This window comes from Myxine glutinosa, chromosome 5 (assembly GCF_964187855.1).
Source record: "Myxine glutinosa chromosome 5, kmMyxGlut1.1, whole genome shotgun sequence".
Taxonomy (NCBI): domain Eukaryota; kingdom Metazoa; phylum Chordata; class Myxini; order Myxiniformes; family Myxinidae; genus Myxine; species Myxine glutinosa.
The window spans coordinates 7233508-7249787 of record NC_136265.1 but is presented as its reverse complement, the minus strand read 5'-3'; positions in this window follow the sequence as shown (position 1 = coordinate 7249787).

Genomic DNA, 16280 nt, shown 5'->3' with positions numbered 1-16280 from the left:
TTTCATATCTTGTGTAAAAATATTTCAGAAAGTTTCAGTTGAAACACCCCCAAAGAAAAACCTCCATTTACTGATCGAAGACTCTTTAGTGCAAGAAAGTTATTTTTGTGAAACGTTTTATATTTGGATCAAACTTGCTGCGTCCACACATACACCTTTGTGCGACGTTTTGTGCAAAGCAAATTCCCTCTCAAAACAAGATAAATTTAACAAGGAGTTCACCACTTGGTAGTTTTCCAATGAACGCACTAAAACTAGAAAACGATCTAGAAACAAACAAAGAAATTGAATTGTGGACCCATTTTGAGTACCTTGCTATCTAATACATTCCTCGCTTACCTGCTCGGGTGCTTTGGATGTTCTCCTACCGAGGATCAGCAAGACCGCCATGAGAAAGTATGCCATCTCCGGTACAAGCCAACCAACCACCTGGAGTTTCAACGATGCATCTTTCTCGATTGTTGTCACTCATTGTCACCATGACAACCGCCCTGGCATCACAATGAACTGTGGCCACGCCCCATTATGAAGGACTACCTCAAGCAGTGTTTCACATGGATGACAGTTCACAGAGCGGTCAAGATACTTTGTGAATGAAATCAGAAAAAGCCAAAAGAATGTTCCTCGCAGCTTCCCGGGAAGATAAATGTGCCTGGTTTAACCAATCTGAAAAACTACCAACTTGGGCCCTTTTGTCTGCATGTACCTTTCCTGAAGGTAGATTTTACAATCCCCACTCCCGTCTACTTTCTCAACAATCCTCTCCAAGAAGTTCTGTCACTCAATCTCTTGGGTCTCACAATCTGCCATGATCTTTCCAGGGAAAAACACATTTCCAAGCTGGCCCCCAAATCCAGTCGCCGACTGTGCATTCTCCGTCGTGCGAAGTCCTTCCTTGGCACACCTTACCTCCTCACCACATACAAGGCTTTCATCCACAGCTCAATGGAATACTGCTCTCCCCTCTGGTCTGGTGCTCCTGCGACACACCTCGCTCGGCTTCACGCTGTTGAAACCAAAGCTTTCAGAATCATTGGAATCTCCTGCAATAAAGTCGATTGTGAGGGCCTTTCACTCACTCACAGCAGGCAGGTTGGTGGCATTTCTGTCTTCTACCGACTCCTCTCTGGCCTAGCCTCCCCCACCCCCAGCCCTGTCTGTGCTCTGTCCCCCAAGCACTCCGACAGGTCGCACAAGATCTGCCTGCAACCCTCTTCTGGTGAAACTGCCAAAATCAAGACTCTCTGCTCAATTTCAATCTTTCATTCCTCTTTTCTCCTGCCTCTGGAACAAACTCCCTCACTCTCTTCAATCCCACTCATCACTCCAGGTCTTTAAAACAGCTGTTCACCACCATCTCTTATCTTCCCCCATCCAAAACCTTGATCTTTTCCACCCCTGTAAATTCACCCCAGATCCACTTTTCTGAAATACCGACTCCTCTCTGGCCTTGCCTCCCCAGCTCTCTCTGGGCTCTGTCCCGCAAATATTCCTACAGGTCGCACAAGATCTGCCTGCAACCCTCTTATGGTTAAACTGCCAAAATCAAGACTCTCTGCTCACCTTCACTCCTTAATGCCGCTTTTCTCCCGTCTCTGGAACAAACTCCCTCACTCTCTTCAATCCCACTCCTCCCTCCAGGTCTTTAAAACAGCTGTTCACCACCATCTCTTATCTTCCCCCATCCAAAACCTTGATCTTTTCTACCCCCGCTAATTTCACCCCAAATCCACTTTTTTGAAATACCAACTTCTTTCCTGGAAGTCCTTGGTGTCCTTGTGTTTTATACTTCTCCCACCCCCCCCCCCCCCCTTCCCACGCCTCCGCCCCCCAAGCCCTCTCCCTCCAACACATCTCCGAATGTCCCTGCTCTCAAATGTTATGTTTGTGTGCTTCCCCTTCTCTCCCCATCTTGTCTTCCGCTCCCTCTTTTTATATATTTTGTTTGTCTGGTTGATTTGTTTGTGAAGTAAATGTTCGCTCTTTCACGAGCCTCGATTCAGTATCCCAAAAAAAAATAAAATAATAATAATAAGAATAATAATAATAATAATAATAATAATGGCGTAAATCATGGCGTTAATCTTATTACATCTTATTATAAAAGAACAAACGTATATGGTTCGCTGTGTATGTATGTATGTATGTATGTATGTATGTATGTGTGTTTACATGCGACGAAAACGTCTTCTTCTTCTTCAAATATACACCCATCCTCTTAATTAACCCTCTTAATGGCGTTAAGACTGCTGTGACCCCTCAGACCTTTGACGACCCTTTAATTCCCCCAAGACCCTTCAGACCGCCAAGAACCCCAAAGACCCAACATACCCTGAAGACGCCCAAAGACCCGAAAGACCCAAAACACCCCAAACACCCAAAATACCCTTCAGGGCCTTGAGGCTCAAAAAGACCCTGAATACCCAAAAGACCCCAAAAACTCAAAAAAAACCAAAGACCCAAAACACCCTGAAGACCCAAAACACCCCGAAAAGACCCAAAATGCATCGGATCGGGACGCGAGGTACTCTGTTGCGAACGTGAGCCGTTGCCTCCCCGTGGAGCGCTCCGGCTGCGGCGCGCGCGCGGTCCGCCCGGACCCGCCGCGTCCCGCGCCCTGTGATTGTGATTGGATTGGTGCTGTCTTTCCCTCGCGGTCCCGCTGTGCTGTCTTTCCCTCACGGTCCCCCTGTCCTGTCTTTCCCTCACGGTCCCCCTGTGCTGTCTTTCCCTCACGGTCCCCCTGTCCTGTCTTTCCCTCGCGGTCCCCCCTGTACTGCCTTTCCCTCACGGTCCCCCTGTACTGTCTTTCCCTCACGGTCCCCCTGTACTGTGTTTCCCTCGCGGTCCCCCTGTGCTGTCTTTCCCTCGCGGTCCCCCTGTGCTGTCTTTCCCTCGCGGTCCCCCTGTGCTGTCTTTCCCTCGCGGTCCCCCTGTGCTGTCTTTCCCTCGTGGTCCCCCTGTGCTGTCTTTCCCTCGCGGTCCCCCTGTGCTGTCTTTCCCTCGCGGTCCTCCTGTGCTGTCTTTCCCTCACAGTCCCCCTGTGCTGTCTTTCCCTTGCGGTCCCCCTGTGCTGTCTTTCCCTCGCGGTCCCCCTGTGCTGTCTTTCCCTCACGGTCCCCCTGTGCTGTCTTTCCCTCACGGTCCCCCTGTGCTGTCTTTCCCTCGCGGTTGTCAGCTCTTTCACGAGCCTCGATTCAGTATATATTTTTTTAAAAAGAAAAAAAAAGACGGAAACACTCTGAAGCCCCAAAACACCCCAAAGACCCAAAATACCCTTCAAGGCCCTGAGGCTCAAAAAGACCCTGAATACTCAAAAACCCAAAAGACCCCAAAAACACAAAAGACCCCAAAGACCCAAAACACCCCGAAGACCCAAAACACCCCGAAGACCTAAAACACCCCGAAGACTCAAAACACCCCGAAGACCCAAAGCACCCCGAAGACCCAAAATACCCCGAAGACCCAAAACACCCCGAAGAGCCATAACACCCCAAAGACCCAAAACAACTCGAAGACACAAAACACCCTGAAGACCTAAAACACCCCGGAGACCCAAAACACCCCGAAGACCGAAAACACCCCGAAGCCCGAAAACACCCCGAAGACCCAAACACCCCGAAGACCCAAACACCCCGAAGACCCAAAACACCCCGAAGACCCAAAACACCCCGAAGACCCAAAACACCCCAAAGACCGAAAACACCCCGAATACCCAAAAACACCTCAAAGACCCAAAACACCCCGAAGACCGAAAACACCCCGAATACCCAAAACACCCCGAATACCCAAAACACCCCGAATACCCAAAAACACCTCAAAGACCAAAAATACCCTTAAAGGCCCAGCGGATCCAAAAGACCCTGAAGACCCAAATGGCCCTGAGTAGTGTATATATGTTGCTTCTGGGACACTCTCATTTTCCCATTGACTTACATGTTAATTTTTCCCCTCCCTCATTGCCCCTAAACACCTCTATTTCTCTCACCCTGTTCTTTACGAACCTTCTAACCTTTTGACATGTTATCCTTATTCATTAGACCACTTAAACAATGGTCCTTCTGTGTGAACCTGTGATCCTTCTGACCTTATGGACCTTTTAACCTTTTACTCTTAATATCATCTGGTGAATCATCTTTGGCCCACTCAAACAACGACCCTACAAATATTTGTTTATGCGTGGGAAATAATTTAATTCTCTTGCCACTCTCTTCACCATCTAATATATTAACAAAAAATATGTTTGAGTTTGGTTCTTTATTAAGATATTTTAACTGAGCTAAGATAAAATGGTAAACCTCCCTCACTGTTCTTGTTTGAGCGCCTCCAGTGCCACATACCATTTTTAAATTAAAGTATATATTTTCCTGACAACCATCAAAGTTTTCCATCCACTCAAAAATATTTCCATCTTTTTTACCCAATTCACCGATATTTAAATTAATTCTCTTATTTGTTTTGTAAATTGTTTTACCAGTTGTCTTTTCAATTATACCTATTTGATATTTTTCACATTCGTTATGTTTACCATTTATATACCAAGATTGATTACACCTCCACTCTTTAGTCTGGTTGGTACTTGGTTCTATCATTTATATAATAGTAAAAAAGGCGGCGGTAGCCCGTTAAAATCCCCAACCCCCCCTTTTTAACTTATCACTTATATATATCTTATCACTTATATATATCTTATCACTTATGTATATCTTATCACTTATATATATCTTATCACTTATATATATCTTATCACTTATATACTTATATAACCATAAGGGAGACTATCAATTCCATTTTCTAAAATAAACCTCTTATCATCAAAAGCCCCCAATGCTTTCTTATTTATCTCTTCTGAATATAATTGATGTTTATAACTTCTTATTCCATTAATCTTTCTAAACTCTTCTTTCTTTGTTGTTAAACAGTTATAATAATCCTTAAAGTTTATTGTTTCTTTAATAACATTTTTCTTTACACCTTTTAACTTCTTATCAGTCTTTTCAACGTTATTCACAATGTATTTATAAGCATAAGCCTTTGACCTCAATCCCACAAATTCACTCATAACATTTCCTCCTAATTCATCCTTGAACTTTCCAATCACCTTTTTATTTTTAGAAGAGAACAACTCACTCTCTGGACTGTAATTACTCGTGTCATAGATATTAATGTCTCTTTTCATGTCTGAATAAACATCGTTGGTATTAATTTTCAAAATAAAACTATCTGTATCCATATAAAGTAGATTAACATCATTTTGATATTTCTTCCTCAAGTTATTATAAAAGTAATCATACATTAATGACTTTGATAAATCAAGAATTGTTGTTCCAATATAAATAGGTTTGTTCATTTCAATACTCTCTTTAATCAAATGGATCGCACAAAAGTTCTCAGTAAAGACCTCAGCTCGAGTAAAACTCGGTCTATTAATTAATTTTGATGCTTGTTCCCAAGATGTTGATAGTCTGATATTTTGTCTTTTCCTCACATTCTCCATAGTCTTACCAAAGACCGCATTATTCATCAATTTATAAAAGTCTTTCTCAAAATCTGTTTTTGACTCTGTTCTTCTTTGTGTATTAAAATCAATGTACCCCTTTAACCAATGACTTTGATTGAACTTTAGAACCCTATGGATCTTCTCTACTCTTAGACCTTTTGATAAATATTGTCGCAAATTTCTTTGGTGTAGAACATAATTTTTCTTGTTATATAATGTAGTAAGTAATTTTTCTGTTGATTCACCTATATCAAACGATCGTTGATAATCACTTAACCACTCCTTCTTTGGACTTTCTTTCTCACAAGCAAATGGGAGATCTTTGTGTAGATTATGGAGTTCCTCTGGATATTTTAAATCAATTTCAAAATAATAACCAACGTTTTCTTCATCCAATTCTTTTTGTGTAGAGATACATACATCTTGTAAAACGTTTTTGTAGTCTTTTTCCTTTACCCATCTAAGTTTTCCATAAGGAAGAGCCTGAGACATTGCCCAGCCATACAGGTTGTTCGCGTCATAGTACATCAAGTAAGAACTCTCTTTCGTTGGATCATAATTTGGAAGATATTTGTTATTTGCTTTTGCGTATCTACTCGAGCAGACTTGTGAAATTCCACCTCTTTTTGCCTTTTCAATCATCAAAAGCATATCAACATCGGTTATCAAATCCAAATCTTGTTTTGTCATTTTCAACATCGCACTCCAGGCCAATCCAGGTGCTGTGTAGTAGTGAGCAGGATCCAATCCATATCCAGTGCGACAAACAGATCTAAAGGCTTCAAATACATCGGCCAATAAAAGCACATCAGTTTTGAGATACAAATCGTGATACTCGCCAAGATTCTTGAAGTTATATTTTTCCCAAACATTTTGTGCGTGTACATAATCTTTATCAGATATATTACTGTTGTTTAATTTGTTATAGAAATTTTCTTTTGAAGGAAGTTGTGTTTCATTGAATCTCTCAAATGAGTCCATATAGTCATAGGGGTAAATTCCCTTTTGTGTTAGAAAATCTTTATCTAAAAAATACTCTGAAAGACATGGAAACTCTTTTAGATTTTGAACCAAGTTAGCCAATGGACTTGCCATGAATTTTAATGTATCAAGAAATCTGATATGAGTAATAGGAGATGTGTGAATTGTTTTTGTGAATGAAATGTATTTCTGATCCGTGTTTGGAATTGCTGAGATACTTCCAGAAGTCTTTGAGAGTTCCTTGATAAATAGATGTGTATCATAATGAGCGTTGTTATGAAGAAAGACAGGAATGAAAGAGGGGAGTTGATAATTAATATTACAACTTTGATGAGCCGGACCTCTATATTTACCAGTGAGATGACAATGGTCTCTAACCTTTCGACCTTTACCAATTTTCTCCTCACAAATATGACAGACATTGTTTTTTATAAATTCCCTTTTTTCTTTACTTGTTAAGGACATTGGTTTATTGGTTTCTCTCATTATCTTGGTTAATCGAACACAGTCTTTTTCTAGTCGTTTCATAAACTCCTCTGGGGTATTTGAGCCTCTATACATCTCTAACTTGTTATATTTATCACCAACGGATGATTTGATATAATAACAAAAACCACAAGGAGTATGTTTTTGATATTTATTTGTGTATGATTCTTTTGGATCTGGAGAAGCAGTATCAATTTTTTCTAAAATACTTTCAAAATCAGCATATATAACAAATGGATGTTTTATTGTTTTCTTTTCATCTTTGAATGTGATCTTTGAGTCTTTTTTAGGCATGTTTATTACCGTTGATTTATGTTCACCACAATAATTTGAATGTTTATCTAATCTTTCTTGTGTATGGAAGAAGTTAAGACAACGCATACAAATATATATTTTATTTGTTCTTTTACATACTTGTGGTTTTATTAATTTAGCAATATCTTTGATGTATGTATAATGTGAATTTTCCTCTGAATTAAAATATAGAAGATTAATATGAGTTTGTTTACAATTGTCAGAAAGCTTTAAAACCTGAATGTTGTTTGTTTCTGTTAGACCATAAACATTAACTGATAAATTATTCATCTTTTCAAATTTAGGAATATCATTTAAAGTCATCGGAAACTTTAGATCTTTCGTATTTAATGTATTCTCATATTTTTTATAATGAGATACTCTTTCATCATGAAAATGTGGAGGATGTAAGTGTGCTAAAATAGACCAGAGAAAACATTTATTGTCTTTATTTTTGATATTGATAACTGCTTTTCTATTTTTGATAACACTGGGTAAATCAATGTAAGAAGAAGCTTTTAGAGGATCTGATTTAAGAATATGAATGTCTATGTAAATAATTTTTCCTATATTGAATCCACTTCCTACGATTGAATTATCCACATCTTGCTCTTGTTTAATAAGTTCATCATAGACTCCTGATGTTTTAAAATCTTGATATGAAGATATAAAGTGTGGCTCAGTTCTCATGTATGGTGTATCTATAACTCCTTCGTCCTTTGTCATTTCTAATTTTACTCCCATATAAAATTTAAGTGGTTTCATTTCTATTAGTGTTTTTTCAATCAACGTTTGAACAGCAGGTTTAACTATTTCTACAGCATCAACTATAGACTCTGGTTCAGGAGGTTTGAAGTTAAAGACTCTTATTTTAATATGTCCTTTGAATGCACCATCAGAGTTTTTAGTTGTAATAAAATTTGATAAATGTTGATTTGTTTTAAGATGTATTTCGAAGCCTTTCTTGAGGATATTTTTATTACAGGCAGAACAGTGTTTTGTTTCCTTCTGAATAGGAGACAGTAGGTGAAGTAGATTAAATGTGTGTTTGTTAGTTTTAAGGTGTCTTTTGTATTGTTTATATTCTTGTTCACAAACGTCGCAATACGTTGCTTTGATCATATTTATACAGCAAAATTATACTGAAAGTAAAACACCTTTTTAGAGGCTTTTATAAAGATGAAACTGTGCTTAAAGTAAAACACTTATAGAAGAAAGTGCCTTTTTACAGGCTTTTTATATATGAAACTATACTTAAACTAAAACACTTTTTCACTCAGAATCACTCAGAAGATATAAAGTGTGGCTCAGTTCTCATGTATGGTGTATCTATAACTCCTTCGTCCTTTGTCATTTCTAATTTTACTCCCATATAAAATTTAAGTGGTTTCATTTCTTTTAGTGTTTTTTCAATCAATGTTTGAACAGCAGGTTTGACTATTTCTACAGCATCAACTATAGACTTTGGTTCGGGAGGTTTGAAGTTAAAGATTCGAATCCTGATATGTCTTTTGAAAGCACCATCAGTATTTTTAATAGTAAACAATTTTGACAAGTGTTTGTTAGTTTTAAGATGGGCTTTAAACCCCTTCTTGAGGATGGTTGTTTTACAGACCTTACAATGTTTTGTTTTAGGTGGAAGAGGGGAAAGTTTGTTAAGAATGTTGTATGTATGTTTTGCGGTGAGAATATGTTGTTTATAATATTTTACTTCCTTCTCGCAAGTATCACAATAAACCATATTTATAGCGTGAGAAAACGTGGTGTTTTATATATATCACTGTGCTTAAAATAAAACACTTTTGAGCTTTACAGCTCCGTTTTATATATATCGCTGTGCTTAAAATAAAACACTTTTGAGCTTTACAGCTCCGTTTTATATATATCGCTGTGCTTAAACTAAAACACTTTTTCACTCAGAATCATCGAAGTCATAACTATCACATGAATACTCAGAATCATACTCAGAGTCATCAATAAAGCTACTCTCATAACTATCATTTGAGCACAAACTATTAGTATCATAACTATCATCTGTGTTCAATGAAATACTATCATCACCATCGTCCGAGTTCAATGAAATACTATCATCACTATTGTCCGAGTTCAATGAAATAGTAAAATCTTCACTGCTGTAATGACTCATATTTAATTAGCAGAAAAAACCTTTCCATCTATACCAATATACTTTCTTTCATTAACGGATTCAATCTCTACATTTTTAATATCAAAAGTTATCTTTAAATAATCTCTAACTATCATAGAACGAAATGACATTTCACCAGAAATATTAACATCATTCATTTTACTTAGATCTACACCCTTTGGATTATTAAAGTAAATACAAATTTCTCCACGAGTATTGTTGATGGTCTTATCATTCTTTTTCAAAGTATCGTGGTCAATCACTTTTTCAAGCTTTGAATAAATTGCCAGGAGTAGAGGAGAAACTTTTGTTAGATTTACTTTAATGGATGTCTTTCCAGGTATAGTTAGAGCTCTTCCTTTAAATGAAATAGAGGGGCTCATGTTATTTTCCATAACTGGTTTTACCCAAAAATTTCCATATTTATCTTTGTTCAATGTAACATCTTTGACATATTTTTCTATATCTTTCACCGAAGTAGAGATTGATTGAAATTTATCTTTTGTGCTTTGAAACATTGTATTTATTAATGAATAAACTTGCATTTAGTTTAAGTAAAAATTTACCACATAAATATGATAAGTTCTGAAGGATATTTAGAATTTCCAGACTCTCCATATGATAAATTAGAGAATTGTCCGGCTTGTGATAGAGTGGGGCTTAATGATGAGGATTCATATAAACAATGTTTATTCTGTGATTATATTCTAATTAATGATAATAAGAAATATAAAAAAACATATAACTCTTTTAAATTTGAACCAAAAATGAATTACTTTACAAGATTAATAAGAGAGATGAATGTTAAGCATTATGGTGATAATACACCATTTCTTACAAGGAAAGAGACTCTTTGTATTGAGGAAATGTATAAGGGTTTAATGATATTTATTATTCAAAATAATTTTAATGGAAATGTTAATACAAGATACTACATAAATAAAATAATGAATTATTTTGAAATTAAACCCGAACTCAGGATAAAATATAGAGTTTCTAAAATAGCTCAAAAAAAGTTGGATGACTTGTTTTCCAAATATATAAATGAATGATTTTTTACCCGTTTGGGAAAATAAGATAAAATTTAATAACCATAAAAACATTCCAAATTCATTGAGATGTCTAATAGTTGGTTCAAGCGGATGTGGAAAAACCTGTTTGCTTTTAAAGATGCTCCTTACCCCCAACTTTTTAGATTATGATAATTTAATAATTTTTACGAAGTCAAGTTCTCAACCCGAGTATCAACTACTCTCACAGGGTTTTAATGCAGGTCTTAAAAAGGAAGACATTATCGGTTTATTTAAACTTCAAAACAAACTAAATGATTATAACATTGAGGATATAATACAACTATTTTGTGATACACAGAAACCTAAACCAAAACCCATAACTTGTATTCTCAGTGATAATACGGATGATATACCTTCACCTCAAGATTTAGATAAATCAAAAAAGAACCTCGTCATCTTTGATGATTGTGTTAATGAGAGAAACCAAACAGTAATGGATAGCTACTATACAAGAGGGAGACATTCTTCTTGTAATTGTATTTATCTTAGTCAGTCATATTTTCAACTCCCTCGACGCTCAATAAGAAACAATGCTAATACTTTTATTTTATTTAAGTTAAATTCAATAGATGTAAATAATTTTTGGAGAGATAATTGCTCTACGTTATGTAGTAAAAAAGAATTTGAAAATTATATGAAACACACGATTGGAAAATATAAATATATTGTTGTGAAACAAGATGAGATATTAAAGGATGTATTTTTATTTTAAACATAATTACATATATAAATGACAACAATTATTATTAACCTTGTGGGTAAATCTGCTTCTGGAAAGAACTTTCATAAATCTAAACTCTTGAATAGTAAAAATGAAAAGATTGTAAGTTTTTTTTTAAAACACCCTATGATTCGTTTTGTGAGTACTACAACCAGAGCAAAGCGACCAGGAGAAGTAGAAGGGAAAGATTATTACTACATTTCAATGGAGGAACATATGTGATTGAGGAACGAAGGTCAAATATTTGAGGAGGTCTCTCTTGGTTCTACAAAATATTCACATTGTAAGAGTGAGTTAAATAAAGTAAAATCTAATGGTCTTGGGATTTTAGAAACTAATCCTGAAGGAATGAGACAAATTATTAAACAATTGTGTGGTGATGGAGTTAAGATTTTATCATTCGGTTTTTGATATCGATGAGGAGACTCAACGCAAACATATGAAAAGCAGAGATACAAGTATTAGTGAAGAAGAAATAACAACTCGTATTAATACCAATAAAGAATTTGATGAAATATTTAAAGAAAAGGATTTATTTCAACACATTTACTATAATGACAAAGAAAAGGAAAATTTTCCCATTGACCTTTACAATTCATTAAATGATATTTTTCAATAAATAAATACAGAAAATGAATACCGAAGAAAGAGTAAGAAAGTTTAAAGAACATCAAGAGTTGGTTTCAAAAGTTGTAAAGCAACAGGAAGAGATAAAGAAGAAACGGAGACAGAAACTAACTGATGAAGAAGCCTTTGAAAGAAAACAAGAGAAATTTTTTAAACCGCTTTTAAAAACTCAACACCCTACAGTTCCCACGGTAGAATTTACTCCGAAAAAACTTCAAATGCTCAAAGATTTTAGTCAGATAACAAAACAAGAACTTGGAAAATTAGAATATAATGATGAAGAATTATTTCAGAAACTTGAGGAGGTAAATCAACCCCCTAATTATGTAGTGGAAGCTCTTCAAAACAATGAATATTTGGCAGATTCAAAAACCAGAGCAGGTCTCATTCCAACAGAAGAACCAGCAGTGTTCCATCTTGTGAAAGAAAAGGTATTGATATTTAATGATGAATTGATGTTCTTGAGTTCTACTCAACCAAATGTTAAATTAACTCCAAGATTAATGTTTCTTCTAACAAACCCCGGATTCAGCGGTTCAAAATATTTTGAGGAACCACTTGATATGGAAAGAGAGGAAGATAGGGTATATATTGAGTTGCTAAATGCACTTGATTATGGAGTTTCTGTTGCTGGTAAAAGTAAGAAGAATGAGAAGGAGAAACATATTATTGATGCTTTAAGTAAGCTTGGTTCGGGTGTTAGTTTTCTTCCAAATGACCCATCACAATTAGTTAATAGGCTATTATTGTTGTTAGGTAGTAAGAAGGCTGGAAACAACAATTGTTTTAATGAATCCTCAGCCATTTTAGATCAGTTGATGAATATGAAAATAATTAATAAATGTCAATACAAAGATATTTTATTAGATATTAAATAAGATGAGAAGCACAATTCTTAGTTTTAATTTCACAACGAGCGATTACACAGCTTCATTCCCTTACCCACTACAACTTGACCCCCTTACCTCATATGAGGCATCTTTATTGTCGATGGAAACTTATAATACCTTGTTTAATATCACAGAGAAAAACAACAAGTTTAGTTATAATCCAGGAAGTGGATATAAAACTATAACCGTTTCACCTGGAGCTTACGAGATTTCTCAAATATCTTCAGAAGTCTCTCGCCTTATGAAAGAAAAAGGTGATGAACCAAAAAATATTGTAATAGATATTCAAAAACACACTTCAAAATCAACTATTAAACTTAAAAATAATTATAAAGTTGATTTCACGATTGAAAATTCGTTTAGAGAGCTATTGGGTTTCTCTTCAAAAAAGATTGAAAATAACGGGACGTTTTACAGTGATAATGTTATCCAAATATCCTCCGGTATAAATTCAGTATTAATTAATTGTGATTTGATTGATGGTGCTTATAACGATGGAATAAGAACAAATACAATATTTTCATTCAGTGCATACTCAACCCCGATTGGTTATAAATTTAATATGGAACCAAAAAATCTTGTCTATTTACCTGTGTCAGGAAAAACCATATACAGAGTAAATTTTAGGATAACCGACCAAGATAATCGTATGATATCCTTTAATGATGAAATTATATCCATCAGAATTCACCTACGTGAAGTTTTTCAATAAATAAATAATGGTTATTGTGAGAAAACACGAGTTGGGAAAATATAAAATAATTACAGGGGAGGGCATGTACCTTTCACCATACTATACAAGGTATGTGGGTAGAGGATACTATAAACCTAAGAGACAACGAGGTGTAGGTCATCAATTTCGAAATAAAGGAGATGGGATAATTGATACTCTAATGGGTATTGGTTCAACCATCCTTAAACATAAAGACCTAATTGGTTCAACTGCTTCTGCCGTGGGCTCCGTTGCGGGTGCTATAAAGAGTATAAAAGATGCTCAAAAGGAGTCTCATAAATTACAAGCAATCAAAGAAATAAAAAAAGGTAAAACTCAACTATCTTCACAAGAACGACAAAAAATCATTAAAATACTTGGGTCAGGGTTTCAACAATTTTAATGCTATATAAATACACGTATGGAAGCGATTGATAGTATCTATGATTTGGATGATACGATTATCATTTCAAACTCCACTAAAAAGGAAGACTATTTTAAGGTAAATGCTATAACAGGAACAGACTGGAATTCAAACGGAACAAAAAGTTTTGAAATAAATAATCAACAAACTTACTTGAATATAGCTGATAGTTTCTTGCTGTGTAAATTTAAATTCACTAAGGCTGCGAATAATACTAATGCTACACTCGTAAATGATTTCTTCTGGAAAATGTTTGACAGTGTCCGCCTGTATATTGGAACACAAGAGGTTGAAGCGGTTGATTATGTCTCTGCTACATCTGAAATGATGAAATTTACACTATATTCGTTTAGTGATAGAATGGGTAAGGGATGGGTTGAAGGTTTTATTCCTGATATGTCAACGGGTACAAACACAGACCCTGGTTATAGTCAAAGGAAGGCAATGTATAATGATGACACAAAACCAGAGAATAGTTTTACCGTAGCAGTACCTCTGAAAGGTATATTTGGATTTTGTGATTATGACAAAGTTTTGTATGGTCTTAAAATTAGATTTCAACTACAAAGGAATGATAATGTAAATAGGTTGCTTTTTGGGGGTAAAAATGCTTTTGGAGACAACAATAAATTTGTTATTAATGATTTGTGTTGGTATATCAGTGAATATACTCCTAATCTTAAAACGGAAGAGATGTTAAATAGAAGACTTAACTCAAAGAAACCGCTAAATGTATCATACCTTAAAAGAAGATGTCAACACGTTAAACTGGAACACACTACCTACACTTGGAATTTGGGTGTTCTTCAAGGAAAGCCACGATACCTCTGGCTCATTTTTTAATAACCAGAAGGAGAGGACGGTACTAATAAGAATAATGCGCTGAGTGATAATGCTAAGGTGAAACAACTTCGGGTTTCTCTTGATGGCACATTTTATCCGCGAGATAGATTGGAAATTGATTGGGAAAAAAATGATTATGCGGAAGCCTACAAGTCCTACCAAAAGGTGTGTGAAAGTAATGGTAATAATGATCCTATTTTGGATATGGTTGCGTTTCAAAAACTTTATACAATCTACGCAATTGACCTGAGTTCTCAAAAGGAAACTATAAAGTCTAATCGAGTGGATACTTCTCTATACATTGAAAGAGGGGAGAGTGAAGAGGTTAATGCATATTGTTTGCTTTTGGAGGAAACAGAATTACAGATTAATACAGATAATGGTGTTATGATTAATATCACATAGGTTTTTTCTCATAAATAAATGGTTGGGGTATATGTTAATCAAATCAATCTTAATAAATTAACATCTTGTATTCAAAATCAAAAGCCTTGTATTATTAATGTTAATACAATTCAAAGAAAAGGAGCTGTAAGAATTGATGTTTTACTCACACACACACAAGTAAAAACACTAAATGATGTTGGATCACTTAAAATTAAAATGACGAAACCTATGTTAAAGAAATATTCAATAGACGAGTCAAGAGGAGGATTTCTCCCGTTTCTAATTCCTTTATTTGCTGGTTTAAGTGCGGCGGGAGCATTGACTGGTGGTATTTCAGCAGTGGTAAAAACTGCTAACGAAAGGAAGGCACAACTAAAAGCTCAAAAAGAATTGGAAAGACATAACAAGGAGTTGGAGAAACAAATTAGTGGAAGTGGTGTAATTGTAGATTTTGCTCAAAAACTTGAAAGTCTACCTGATAAAGCTAGATTGTTGGTTGGAGATATGCTTTCCTCTATCGCTCAAGCGGGTGTTAAACTAACTAAACGGGGTAATGGATTGTATCTTTCTCATAAATAAATGGATAAATGGTTTAAACAATTTGGAAAGAATACAACGTCAAATATAGAACTAGCTAAGTATTGTAAAACACTAAAAATTGATAATGTGGTTATTTGTATGAGAGATGAATTAATACATATAAATAAGAATACAAAGAATATTATTATGAATTTAGACACACAGAATGGTTATCATTGGGTTTGTATTCATAATAGTCAGGATAAATATTATTTTGATAGTTATGGTATGCCACCACCTGTTGAAGTAATACAATTCTTACAGAATGGTGTTTATCAAACATTTCAAGTTCAGGAAATTAATTCTAAATGTTGTGGTCAATTATGTTTATATGTATTATTTCAACTCAACAATAATGAAAATTTTTATGATATCATTTTAAATCTAATATAAATGACTTATGTTGGAAAAGATGGTTCTATCTTTGGAAAATCCTCTCAGGATATTGATTTATCAAATTATTATACAAAGGCACAGGCTGAACGACAAAAATATAGTGTAAGTAAAAATATTAATATGAAGAATACTTATAAATTAATCAATTATCCAAACCCTACAGATGCAAATGACTTAATTAGATTTAGTGATTTATCACAATATATATTTTTAAAGAAAAC